Here is a 9,805-nt window from a genome sequence, read left to right on the forward strand (position 1 = left end):
TTTAAATGTTTAATTCCTGTTGACAGTCAAAATTATATTAGTTTCAGGTGTACAGCATAGTGGTTAGACATTAATGTAACTTACAAAGTGATCTCCCGATAAGTCTAGTACCAACCTGGCACCATACATAGTTATTACAATAGTATAGTATTGACTATATTCCTAATGCAGTACTTTATATTCCCATGATTATTTTGGTAACTGCTAATTTGTACTTCTTTTTTTTTTTATGATAGATTTATGGCCCCAGTGGCTTGCTCTTTTTTTTTTTTTTTTTTTCTTTTTCTTTTTTTAATTTATTTTTTAAATTTATTGGGGTGACAATTGTTAGTAAAATTACATAGATTTCAGGTGTACAATTCTGTATTACATCATCTATAAATCCCATTGTGTGTACTTCTTAATCCCTTCGCATTTCTGACCCAGTCCCCTAACCTCCCTCCCATTTGGAAATCATCAGTTTCTTCTCTGTATCTATGAGTTTGTTTCTATTTTGTTCATTTCTTTGTTTTTTTAGATTTCATTTATAAATGAAATCATATGGTATTTGTCTTTCTCAATCTAACTTATTTCACCTAATACCCTCTAGATCCATCCATGTTGTCAAAAATGGTAAGATTTCATTCTTTTTTATGACTGGGTAATATTCCCTTGTGTATATATTCCACATATTTTTTTATCTAATCATCTATCAATGGACACTGAGGTTGCTTCCATATGTTGGCTATTATAAATACTGCTGCAGTGAACAGAGGGATGCCTAGTTCTTTTTGAATTAGTGTTTTGCATTTCTTAGGATAAATACCCAAAATTGGGATTGCTGGATCATATGGTAGTCCTATTTTTAATTTTTTTAAGGAATCTTCATACTATTTTCCATAGTTGTTGAACCAATTTGCAATCCCACCAACAATGCATGAATGTTCCCTTTTCTCCACATCCTTGCCAATGCTTGTTGATTTTTTGATAGCCCTTCTGACTAGTGTGAAGTGACATCTCATTATGGTTTTAATTTACATTTCTCTGATGATTAGTGACATTGAGCATCTTTTCATATGTCTATCGGCCAACTGTATGTTCATTTTGGAGAAACGTCTATTCAGGTTCTCTGCCAATTTTTTAATGGGATTGATTTTAAGTTATATGAGTTCCTTACGTATTTTGGATATTAACCCCTTATTGGATATATCATTGATGAATAGCTTCTCCTATTCAGCAGGTTGTCTTTTTGTATGTTGATGCTTTCCTTCTTATTTTGATGTAGTCCTTTTTTTTTTTTTTCCCCCGTTTCCCTTGCCTGAGGAGTCATATCCAGAAAAATGTTACTAAGAACAATGTCAAACAGTTTGCTGCCCATATTTCCTTCCATGATTTTTATAATTCGGGAGTCTTACATTTAAAGTTTAATCCATTTTGAGTTTGCATATGGTGTAAGAAAGTGGTCTAGTTTGATTTGTTTTTCATGTATATATATGTCCAGTTTTCCCAACATGATTTACTGAATAGACTGTCTTTACCTCACTGTATGTTCTTGCCTCCTTTGTCATAGGTTAAATAACCATATATGCTTGGGATTATTTGTGGGCTCTCTATGCTGTTCCATTGATGTACGCGTCTGCCTTTATGCCACTACCGTGCCGTTTTGATTACTATAGCCTTGTAGTATAGTTTGAAATCAGGTAGTATGATACCTCCAAGCTTGTTCTTCTTTTTTAAGATTTATTTGGCTATTTGAGGTCTTTTGTGGTTCCATATAAATTTTAGGATTATTTGTTCTAATTCTGGGAAAAATTCCATTGGTATTTTGATAGGGATTTTATTGAATCTGTACCTTGATTTGGGTAGTATGGACATTTTATCAATGTCAGTTTTTCCTATCCATGCATGGTATATGCTTCCCTTTATCTGTATTGTCTTCAATTTCTTTGGAGAGAGAGAGAGAGAGAGAGAGAGAGAGAGAGAGACCACATTTACCTAACTTTTACTATAGTAGATTGTTATAATTGTGGTATTTTATTACTAGAATTATAATTATTAGAGGTCTTATAAGTACAATTATGAAAAACATCTCCAGATGTGGTTGGTGGTCAGGGGAATCAACCGTGTGATTTGAGAGTTAGAACTTTCAGTCCCTTCTCATCTTCATGGCTTCCAAGAAGGGGAAAAGGGATGAAGACTGAGATTCCTCACCAATGGCCATTGACTTAGTCAGTCATGCCTATGCAATGAGTCTTCCATAAAACCTAAAAGGATGGGGATCAAAGAGACTTAGGGTTGATAAATACATGGAGGTGCTGGGAGAGTGGTGAGCTAGGAGAGAGCAGACAAGCTCCTCACCTGTCCCTGCACACCTTGCCCTATGGCTGTTCCTAAGTTATGTCCTTTTATAATAAACTGGCAATATAGTAAGTAAAATGTTTCTCTGAGGTTTTTGAGTTGCTCTAGCAAATTAATTAAATCCAAGGAGAGGGTTGTTGGAACCTATACTTTATAGCCAGTTGATCAGAAATATGAGTGACAACCTAGACATGCAGTTGATGTCTGAAGTGTGTGCATATGTGTGAGGGGAGGGGGTCAGTTTTGTAGGACTGAACCCTTAACCTGTGGAATATGACACTATGTTCAGGTAGATAGTATCAGAATTGAGTTGAATTGTAGGGCATGCAGCTGGTACCAGAGAATTGCTTGGTGGTGTTATCCAATGACTAAACTATAAAACTATAAATTTAGTAACAAGTTCGATGTCCATTGTTTAATAGAAAATAATACATGGATTGTGGCAATATAGCGTCTCACAAGCAGTGGTGCAGTGTTTGTGGGAATTTAGGTAAGAGTGAGTTTTATAGCATGTTAGAATAAGCAATGTGGAGACAGGACATGATTGACGGCGGTTGCATATCTGACCTTATTTAGAAAATTCAAGAAACCAAGACCTGAGTACAGAGATCAGAGTTGGCTTAAAGTTTGGGGACTGGCTGACTGAATACAGTGTTTCTGGTCAAGCAGAGCATTTGTAGGCAAGTGAAAGCTTGATTTGCTGAGGGGGCACCCTGAGAAAGAGTGGCTCCATCTTAGACCTAGAAATTTATTTCAACAGTGTGTTAAACACACACACACACACACACACACACACACACACACACACACCCCAGAATTGGTATTGGAATCCTAAAAGATAAATGACAAAACAAATTTTTTTTCAGCTAAATTCAGCAACCATAATAAATTTTATATAGAGGAGTACTTACATAAAACTACACTGCTGGAGTTTAATTTTGACCACAATCCATTTTGTTAAAACTTGGCTATTCTTATTCTACAAGACATAATAAACTTTGAGTTTTCACTGCTTTTCATCTTAATCCATTGTCATCATCTCTCCTGCTTACATATGGTTTTCCAAAGGTCTCTTATTTCTTCACCCTGTGTCTCTAATCATTTCCTGGAGACTTGCCAGAATCTGGAGTAGGGATGGGATAACAGTGTGAAACTATCCCAGTTGGTAATGATGTTCATTCCTAGCCACACATATCTTGGTTGGGGACTCATTGCAATTCAATCAATATCCAGTGTCTTAGCACTGGATCCTAGTACAAACAGTTTTTTTATCCTCGATGAAAATTCATAGACACAGACCTTCCTTTCCTATGAGTGCTTGTTTTCCCACATCTTCTAAGTCTTGGAATCTATAGTGAGAACACCCCCTATTAGCATAAGCTGTTGTGTAACCTCACCTTGATTCCTCTGCTGCAACAGCCACTTTCTGGCTTTTGTGTTCTAGGTCTGCAAAAAGCTCTCTTTCATGCTGCTGCTCTGTTGAAGAGGTTTTTCCACAACCTATCACTAGAGTTGTTGGCCTCTGTTAGGGGCACATTCTCTGCTAATTAACTAATTAATTGATTAATGAGCATCATATGCCAGGAGGTGTGACAAATGGGTGCCAAGAATAAAATAATAGACATGACAGACATACTCCCTGCCCTTGTAAAGTTTTTGGTTTGTCACAACTAATAATATTCTGAAGGGAACATTATTTTCATCAGGCTATATCTTTGTTTATTTAGGGCTGAATTGCAGTCATCCTGGGAAACCATCAACTATTGGTTTTTCTCCTATGCAAAAATTTAAACACACTTTTCTGTGTTTTCTGTCACTTTTAATCAAGTAAATATGGTACATTCTTAGAATTCAAATGACTCCGATCTAATTAGACCACTAGTACTGTATTACCATGGTAGAATTTAAAACGTGGAAACAGCAATCTGCCTTGTGGAGTCATCCAAATTATAAATTGTGAGTGACTTATCCATTAGTTCTCATGCCGCGATTCCTATACAGGTCTGCTGTGTGGGCGTACCTAGGGAAGCAATCAATTGTGAGATAATGAAGTGGTTAACCAATAATCAATATCCTTGATTATTTATTCTCACTCTTACTTTCATTACCATTTATTATAGCCTGCAGATTTTACCTAATAAAGACTACTTAAACCTATCACTTTCTCTTCCATTCTATCCTTGTCCCCAAATTCAGGCTTGGCTGGCAGCAGTCCCTAGTCTATCTCTTTTGTTCCTCACACTCATTGTCCACATATTCACCATCCACAGTTTAAATAAAATGTAAACCATATTATTTCATGCATAAAAGTCTTCAGTAAGTTTTCTCATTGCTTACAGAATTAATTCCAAGCTGCTTGACACAGCCCGTGTTTCTGCATTATGATCCTGGCCTACGTCTGTCTCTTCAGATCAATGCCTCCAGGTAAGGACCTCCAGGAACATATCTGTACTCTAACAAAGTTGAATTTATTACTGTTACAGAAAGAAAAACTACACTATGGCTAACAATGGGGCATTAAGTATAGGGTATGAGAAGAGACTAGTTAAAGAATTCAAGTGTGTGTTAGGTAATTTGGGGAAGGGCTTAAGAAGGCAGGAGGTTGGCTCAGCTTTGGGTGCTGGCAGAAAGTGGGCTAAATACAGGATTCAGTATCCTCACAATTTTTTTTTTTTTTAATCTAAGAATCAGAGGGAATGGGAAAAACTGTGCTGTGATTGGTTAAGAAGCATCAATCATTCCTGTTTACTAGGAAAGGAGTGTGTTAGGTTGTTTTTGTGGTTTGTAGTATTCTTTTTGTCTCTGCTCAGGCATGATTACAGAATGGTCTTGTTTATTTCTCACCCCATCACATCAGAGAGTGCCTATCTGATGTTAGTGTTCTGTGAATTGTTTGTGATTAAGTAGGGTACACCATGAACTATCTGTTGTTGCGAGGGTAGCGTCCAGTTCTCATTGGCACAGGCTGCTTTTTTCCTTTTGCACGTCTCTCATCCTCTCTGTCTCATGCCATATAGCCTGAACTTCTTAAAATGTGCTGACATTCTCTACTGTTTCTTGCTTTTGTGTTTCATATTGTCCTCTCTACTTATCCTTACACAGACCACCTTTGCTTGTCTAAGCTCTACTAATTTTTTAAAATAGATTTTTATAAGAAACAATTTTAGATTTATAGAAAGTTGAAAAGATAATAGAAAACATTTGAAAAATGTTTCCATATACTTATCTACTTTTCCCTATTAACATCCTGCATTAGTATCGCACATTTGTTATAATTAAGAAACCAATACTGATATATATATACATATATACACATATATATACATATACATATATATCTATATATATATGTATATGTATATGTATATGTATATATATGTAATGTGTATAGTATATTCAGATATCCTTAGTTTTTACCTCATGTATTTTTCCAGTCTAGAAGCCCATTATGGATATCACATTACGTTTACTTGATTCCTCAAGCTCCTCTTGGTTGTGATAGTTTCTTAAACTTTCCTTGTTTTTAATGACCTTGATGGTTTTGAGAAGTACTGGTAAAGGATTTCATGAAATGCCCCTGTATTGGAATGTATCTCATATTTTTCTCATGAGTGGACTGGGGTTATGGGTATTTGGGAAAACAATGACAGAGGTAAAGTGCCATTTCTATCACATCATATAATGGATGTATATGATCAACCTGATTTATCACTGAGATGTTGTCTGGCTGAGGTAATGTTTGTCAGGTTTCCCTACTATAAGCTTACTCCTTTTTCCTCTTTCCACACTGTACTCTTTGGAAGGAAATCACTATGCACAGCCCACAGTTAGGGAGTGGAGATTTATGCTCCCTTTCCTGTGGGGAGAGTACTTATATACATTATTTACAATTCTTAGGTGAGAGAGATTTCTCTATTTTCCCTCCCTCATTTATTTATGTCAGCATGGACTCATGTATATTTACTTTGTACTTTGGATTATAATCCCATATTACTTTTTAAATTTCATTAATTTGTTGCTCAAGTTGTTCCAGCTTTGGCCATTGCGAGCTCTTTCAATTGACCTCCTTTGCTCCTTGATGTAACCTCATCCTCTTTTTTTTTTTTTTTAATTGAGCACTTCCTCATTTCTGGCTCCCTAAGGTTTTACAAGCTCTTGTATATTTTCAGCACCAGGAAAATATATTTCCTAGAACCAACCATTTATCCATGGATTGTGGTTCCTTTTTATTGGAGAATGATATTAGGAAAATAATATCTGAACTCTAGTTGTATTCACTCATGTGGTATCAGGCGCTCTCAGCTGACAGAGCAAGGAAACATATATGAGTATACTAATCCATATCTGTATGCACACATATCTGTAAATATTTGTATATACAACCATCTGCAACTATATTAAACTAAACGTGAGTTCATATTAATGTCTCCAACTCTAATCCATTATTACATAGCTCATTCTAGTTTCCTCCATAGGGCACAGGACAACTTTCACATATTTAAAAATGCTAGACAGCACTTTAGCACTATGCTGGGGGGGCAGTTTAAACAAGGTAATCACCAACAGAAAGTACAAAAATGCGAATAACATGGCACTAACTAGGTTGTGAAAAAGACACTTGTTTTCAGTATGAAAGTTGAATCAAGAAGGCAGGGTGTCTCCTTGCTTGACCTTAGTTGGGAATGTGTGTGTTGGGTGACTCCAATTATTTTCAGCTTTGTGTATGTCCGTGAATGACTGCAAAAGTGCTGTGACTATTGATTTTGGGTTACACATAAATTTTAATTAGTTCATTAATTCAGTTACAAAACCTGTGAATAATGAGAAACAGCTGTATTAAGTGTAGGAGACCCATATAATTTGCATATATGCTGTGAAACCTGATGTAAAATGATTTTATACATATTGGCAAGAAATTATCCAATAATAAATGTATGTTTTGCAAATCTGAAGAGATGTTTTATAAATATAAACTTTTTGCTTGTTTAGAGAATTGGAAAAAATTTGAATTAATAATTTAAAAAGTTATCTATAAAGAATGTCAGTGAATAAATTAATAAGTACTGCAAGCAGTTAGTTAATTCTGAGAAGAAGAGTGAGAGTTATGGAAAAAAAACATGCACAAAAAAACACATCATTACAGAATATAACTATTTGGAGACAAGTACCTCATGGTGAAAAAATCAAGTGTACTATACTGCCAAATTAATTGCTAAATCATGTCACATGGACTCTAGGTATTGTAAGAATTCAGAAGAGGTTGGATCAATGGAGCTAGAGAAATCAGAGAGGGTTTGGAGAGAATGACTCAAGCTGAGTAGTAAGGGATACAAGGATCCGAATGGATAGAGATCATCGAAAGAAGGGGCTTTCAAGTCCAGGAATAATAGGAGAAATAAGGCAGAGGCTTGGAAGTCATTGTATATGGATAGTGAATGTGGGAGATAATTTGTTTGTGAGACCAAAACTAATACATTAGATATGCAAGAGGGTGCAAAATCAGCTTCTAGTAAATCTTAAAGTCAGGCAGAGGAATTTCAACTGCATTCAATAACAATGAGAATGGCTAAAATCTATTAAGTGTGCTATGTCTGGAAAAAGCTAAAAATTCCATATGCATTGTCTTTTGTTTTTTTCCACAATAACCCTATGTATATGAATGTTATTATTTTCCTTATTTTACAGATGAGTAAACTGAAGTTTAGGGAGGAATAAGAAGGAAAAGTGCCTAGTAGGAGGCAAAGCTCATAAAATTTAATGAAATCACTGAATCAATATGAAATAGAAAAAGTTGAATATCTTTGAAACTGGCTAACAGAAGACTGGTTTGACCAGAACAACACTTGGTCGTCAGTTAATTATTCCCATATGATTTTTTTTTGGAGACACCAATATTTTTATTTTAGATTTCTATTCTAGATAAAAGACTAGAAAGAGAATGTAGGATATAATATAGGAGCAAGTTGAAAGAAACACTGAGATATTAGCAAAAATGTGAGTGTGAATCCAGCAAGTACTATTGATTTAAAAATTATAAATATTTGTCGTTATTCTGTCTCCCCATGTTTAAAGAAAAGGATAATGATTTTTCTTTAAAAGCTCTTTATATAACAAAAACACAACTTTCCAGGATATAGAATCCTAGTGGGAAGTACTATTTTATTCTAATTTTGAGAACTCTACTCAGTGCCTCAAAAATTGTGTAATTTTCCAGTCTGGCTAATGCCCAAGGGCAAGGAAAGAACTATTTGTCGTAATTGGAGAAAACAGTATTTGAAGGGCCGGGAATAATTAACTCTAGACTAGGAACTGCGTGCAACTAGCCTAACATATCATAGAAGCAAGACAAGAGAGTCAAGCTGTCTCGAAACAACTTAACTACATCCTAGAGCAAAGCTCAAGAATATTTGTAAGAATAGAAAAATATCCAGTACCTAAAAATGTAAATTTTACAATTCCTGGTGTCCAATCAAAGATTACCAGGCATATAAAAAAGCAGAAAAACATGACCCATAATAAGAATAGTAATCAATCAATTAGAACCCACCCAAAACTGTCACAGCTGTTAGAATTAGCAGACAAGGACATTAAAACACTTTTAACTGGCAGCTATATAAAACACAGAAGTGGAGTCAATTGACCTTAAAAGACAATTATTGAAGGAATGAAATAATTAGTTCTTGGGCGACAGCCGCAATATTAGAAAACAATATGATCAGATACATTAGACAATCAACATTGAGATGGGAAAATCCAAAGAAATTCTTATGGGACTGTGTAGGAAAGATGAAAATATTATTGTAGAAAACATATCACATTTGGAGTCAGCCCACATGAGTTTCAGTCTCTACTCTGTTGTTTACTTCTTTTGTGAGCTTGGACAAAATATTAATCACTATGAGCTTGTTTCGTCCTCTGTAAGATAGGGATAATGATACTGTTAAATTGGTATAAAAAGTGTTTAGAAATTTGTAGTGACACACTACAAATCTATTACATATATGCATATGTACACATATACCTTTATAATTCTACATTTTACACATATACACATACATATATGTATATTCCCATAACAGTTTGGCATGTGATGTGACAATAAACATTGCAATATATCAATTCTTTCAATATATCATGACTTTTAAAGCCACCTGTATATGTATAAAAGAATTGAAAAAAAAGAAGAACTGAGCATAACTTTTTTCATTGCCATTTATTAAGCAACACAACTTTTAGATTTTTATTCAGGATGTTATGAAAACACAGGCTTTAAAAATCAAAGGACACTAGAGAGAATGTTCAACCTACAGCTTACAAATAAAAATAGGTTCAGGGAAACCAACATAGTTATCCGACTCAAAAAAAAAGAATTGTTGTAAACCCTAGCAGGCTGTCAGGATTATGACGATGGAAAACTTTAGAAAAGTGTAAATGAGTGAGGAAAGGAAGGAATAAGACCTGCTCATTT

At 34.9% G+C, this 9,805-nt stretch overlaps 1 long non-coding RNA gene across 1 annotated transcript in view; it reads left to right on the plus strand.

The window, feature by feature from the left end:
- The window catches only part of LOC141572198 (uncharacterized), a 219,567-nt gene extending 214,806 nt beyond the window's left edge, over window positions 1-4,761 (plus strand). The window contains exon 3 of the long non-coding RNA XR_012497430.1: window positions 4,677-4,761. This is a non-coding gene — a long non-coding RNA (uncharacterized LOC141572198). The remainder of the gene's footprint in view (window positions 1-4,676) is intronic.
- Window positions 4,762-9,805: the final 5,044 nt, after the last annotated feature.

The sequence above is a fragment of the Rhinolophus sinicus genome, linkage group LG01, assembly GCF_036562045.2.
Source record: "Rhinolophus sinicus isolate RSC01 linkage group LG01, ASM3656204v1, whole genome shotgun sequence".
NCBI lineage: Eukaryota > Metazoa > Chordata > Mammalia > Chiroptera > Rhinolophidae > Rhinolophus > Rhinolophus sinicus.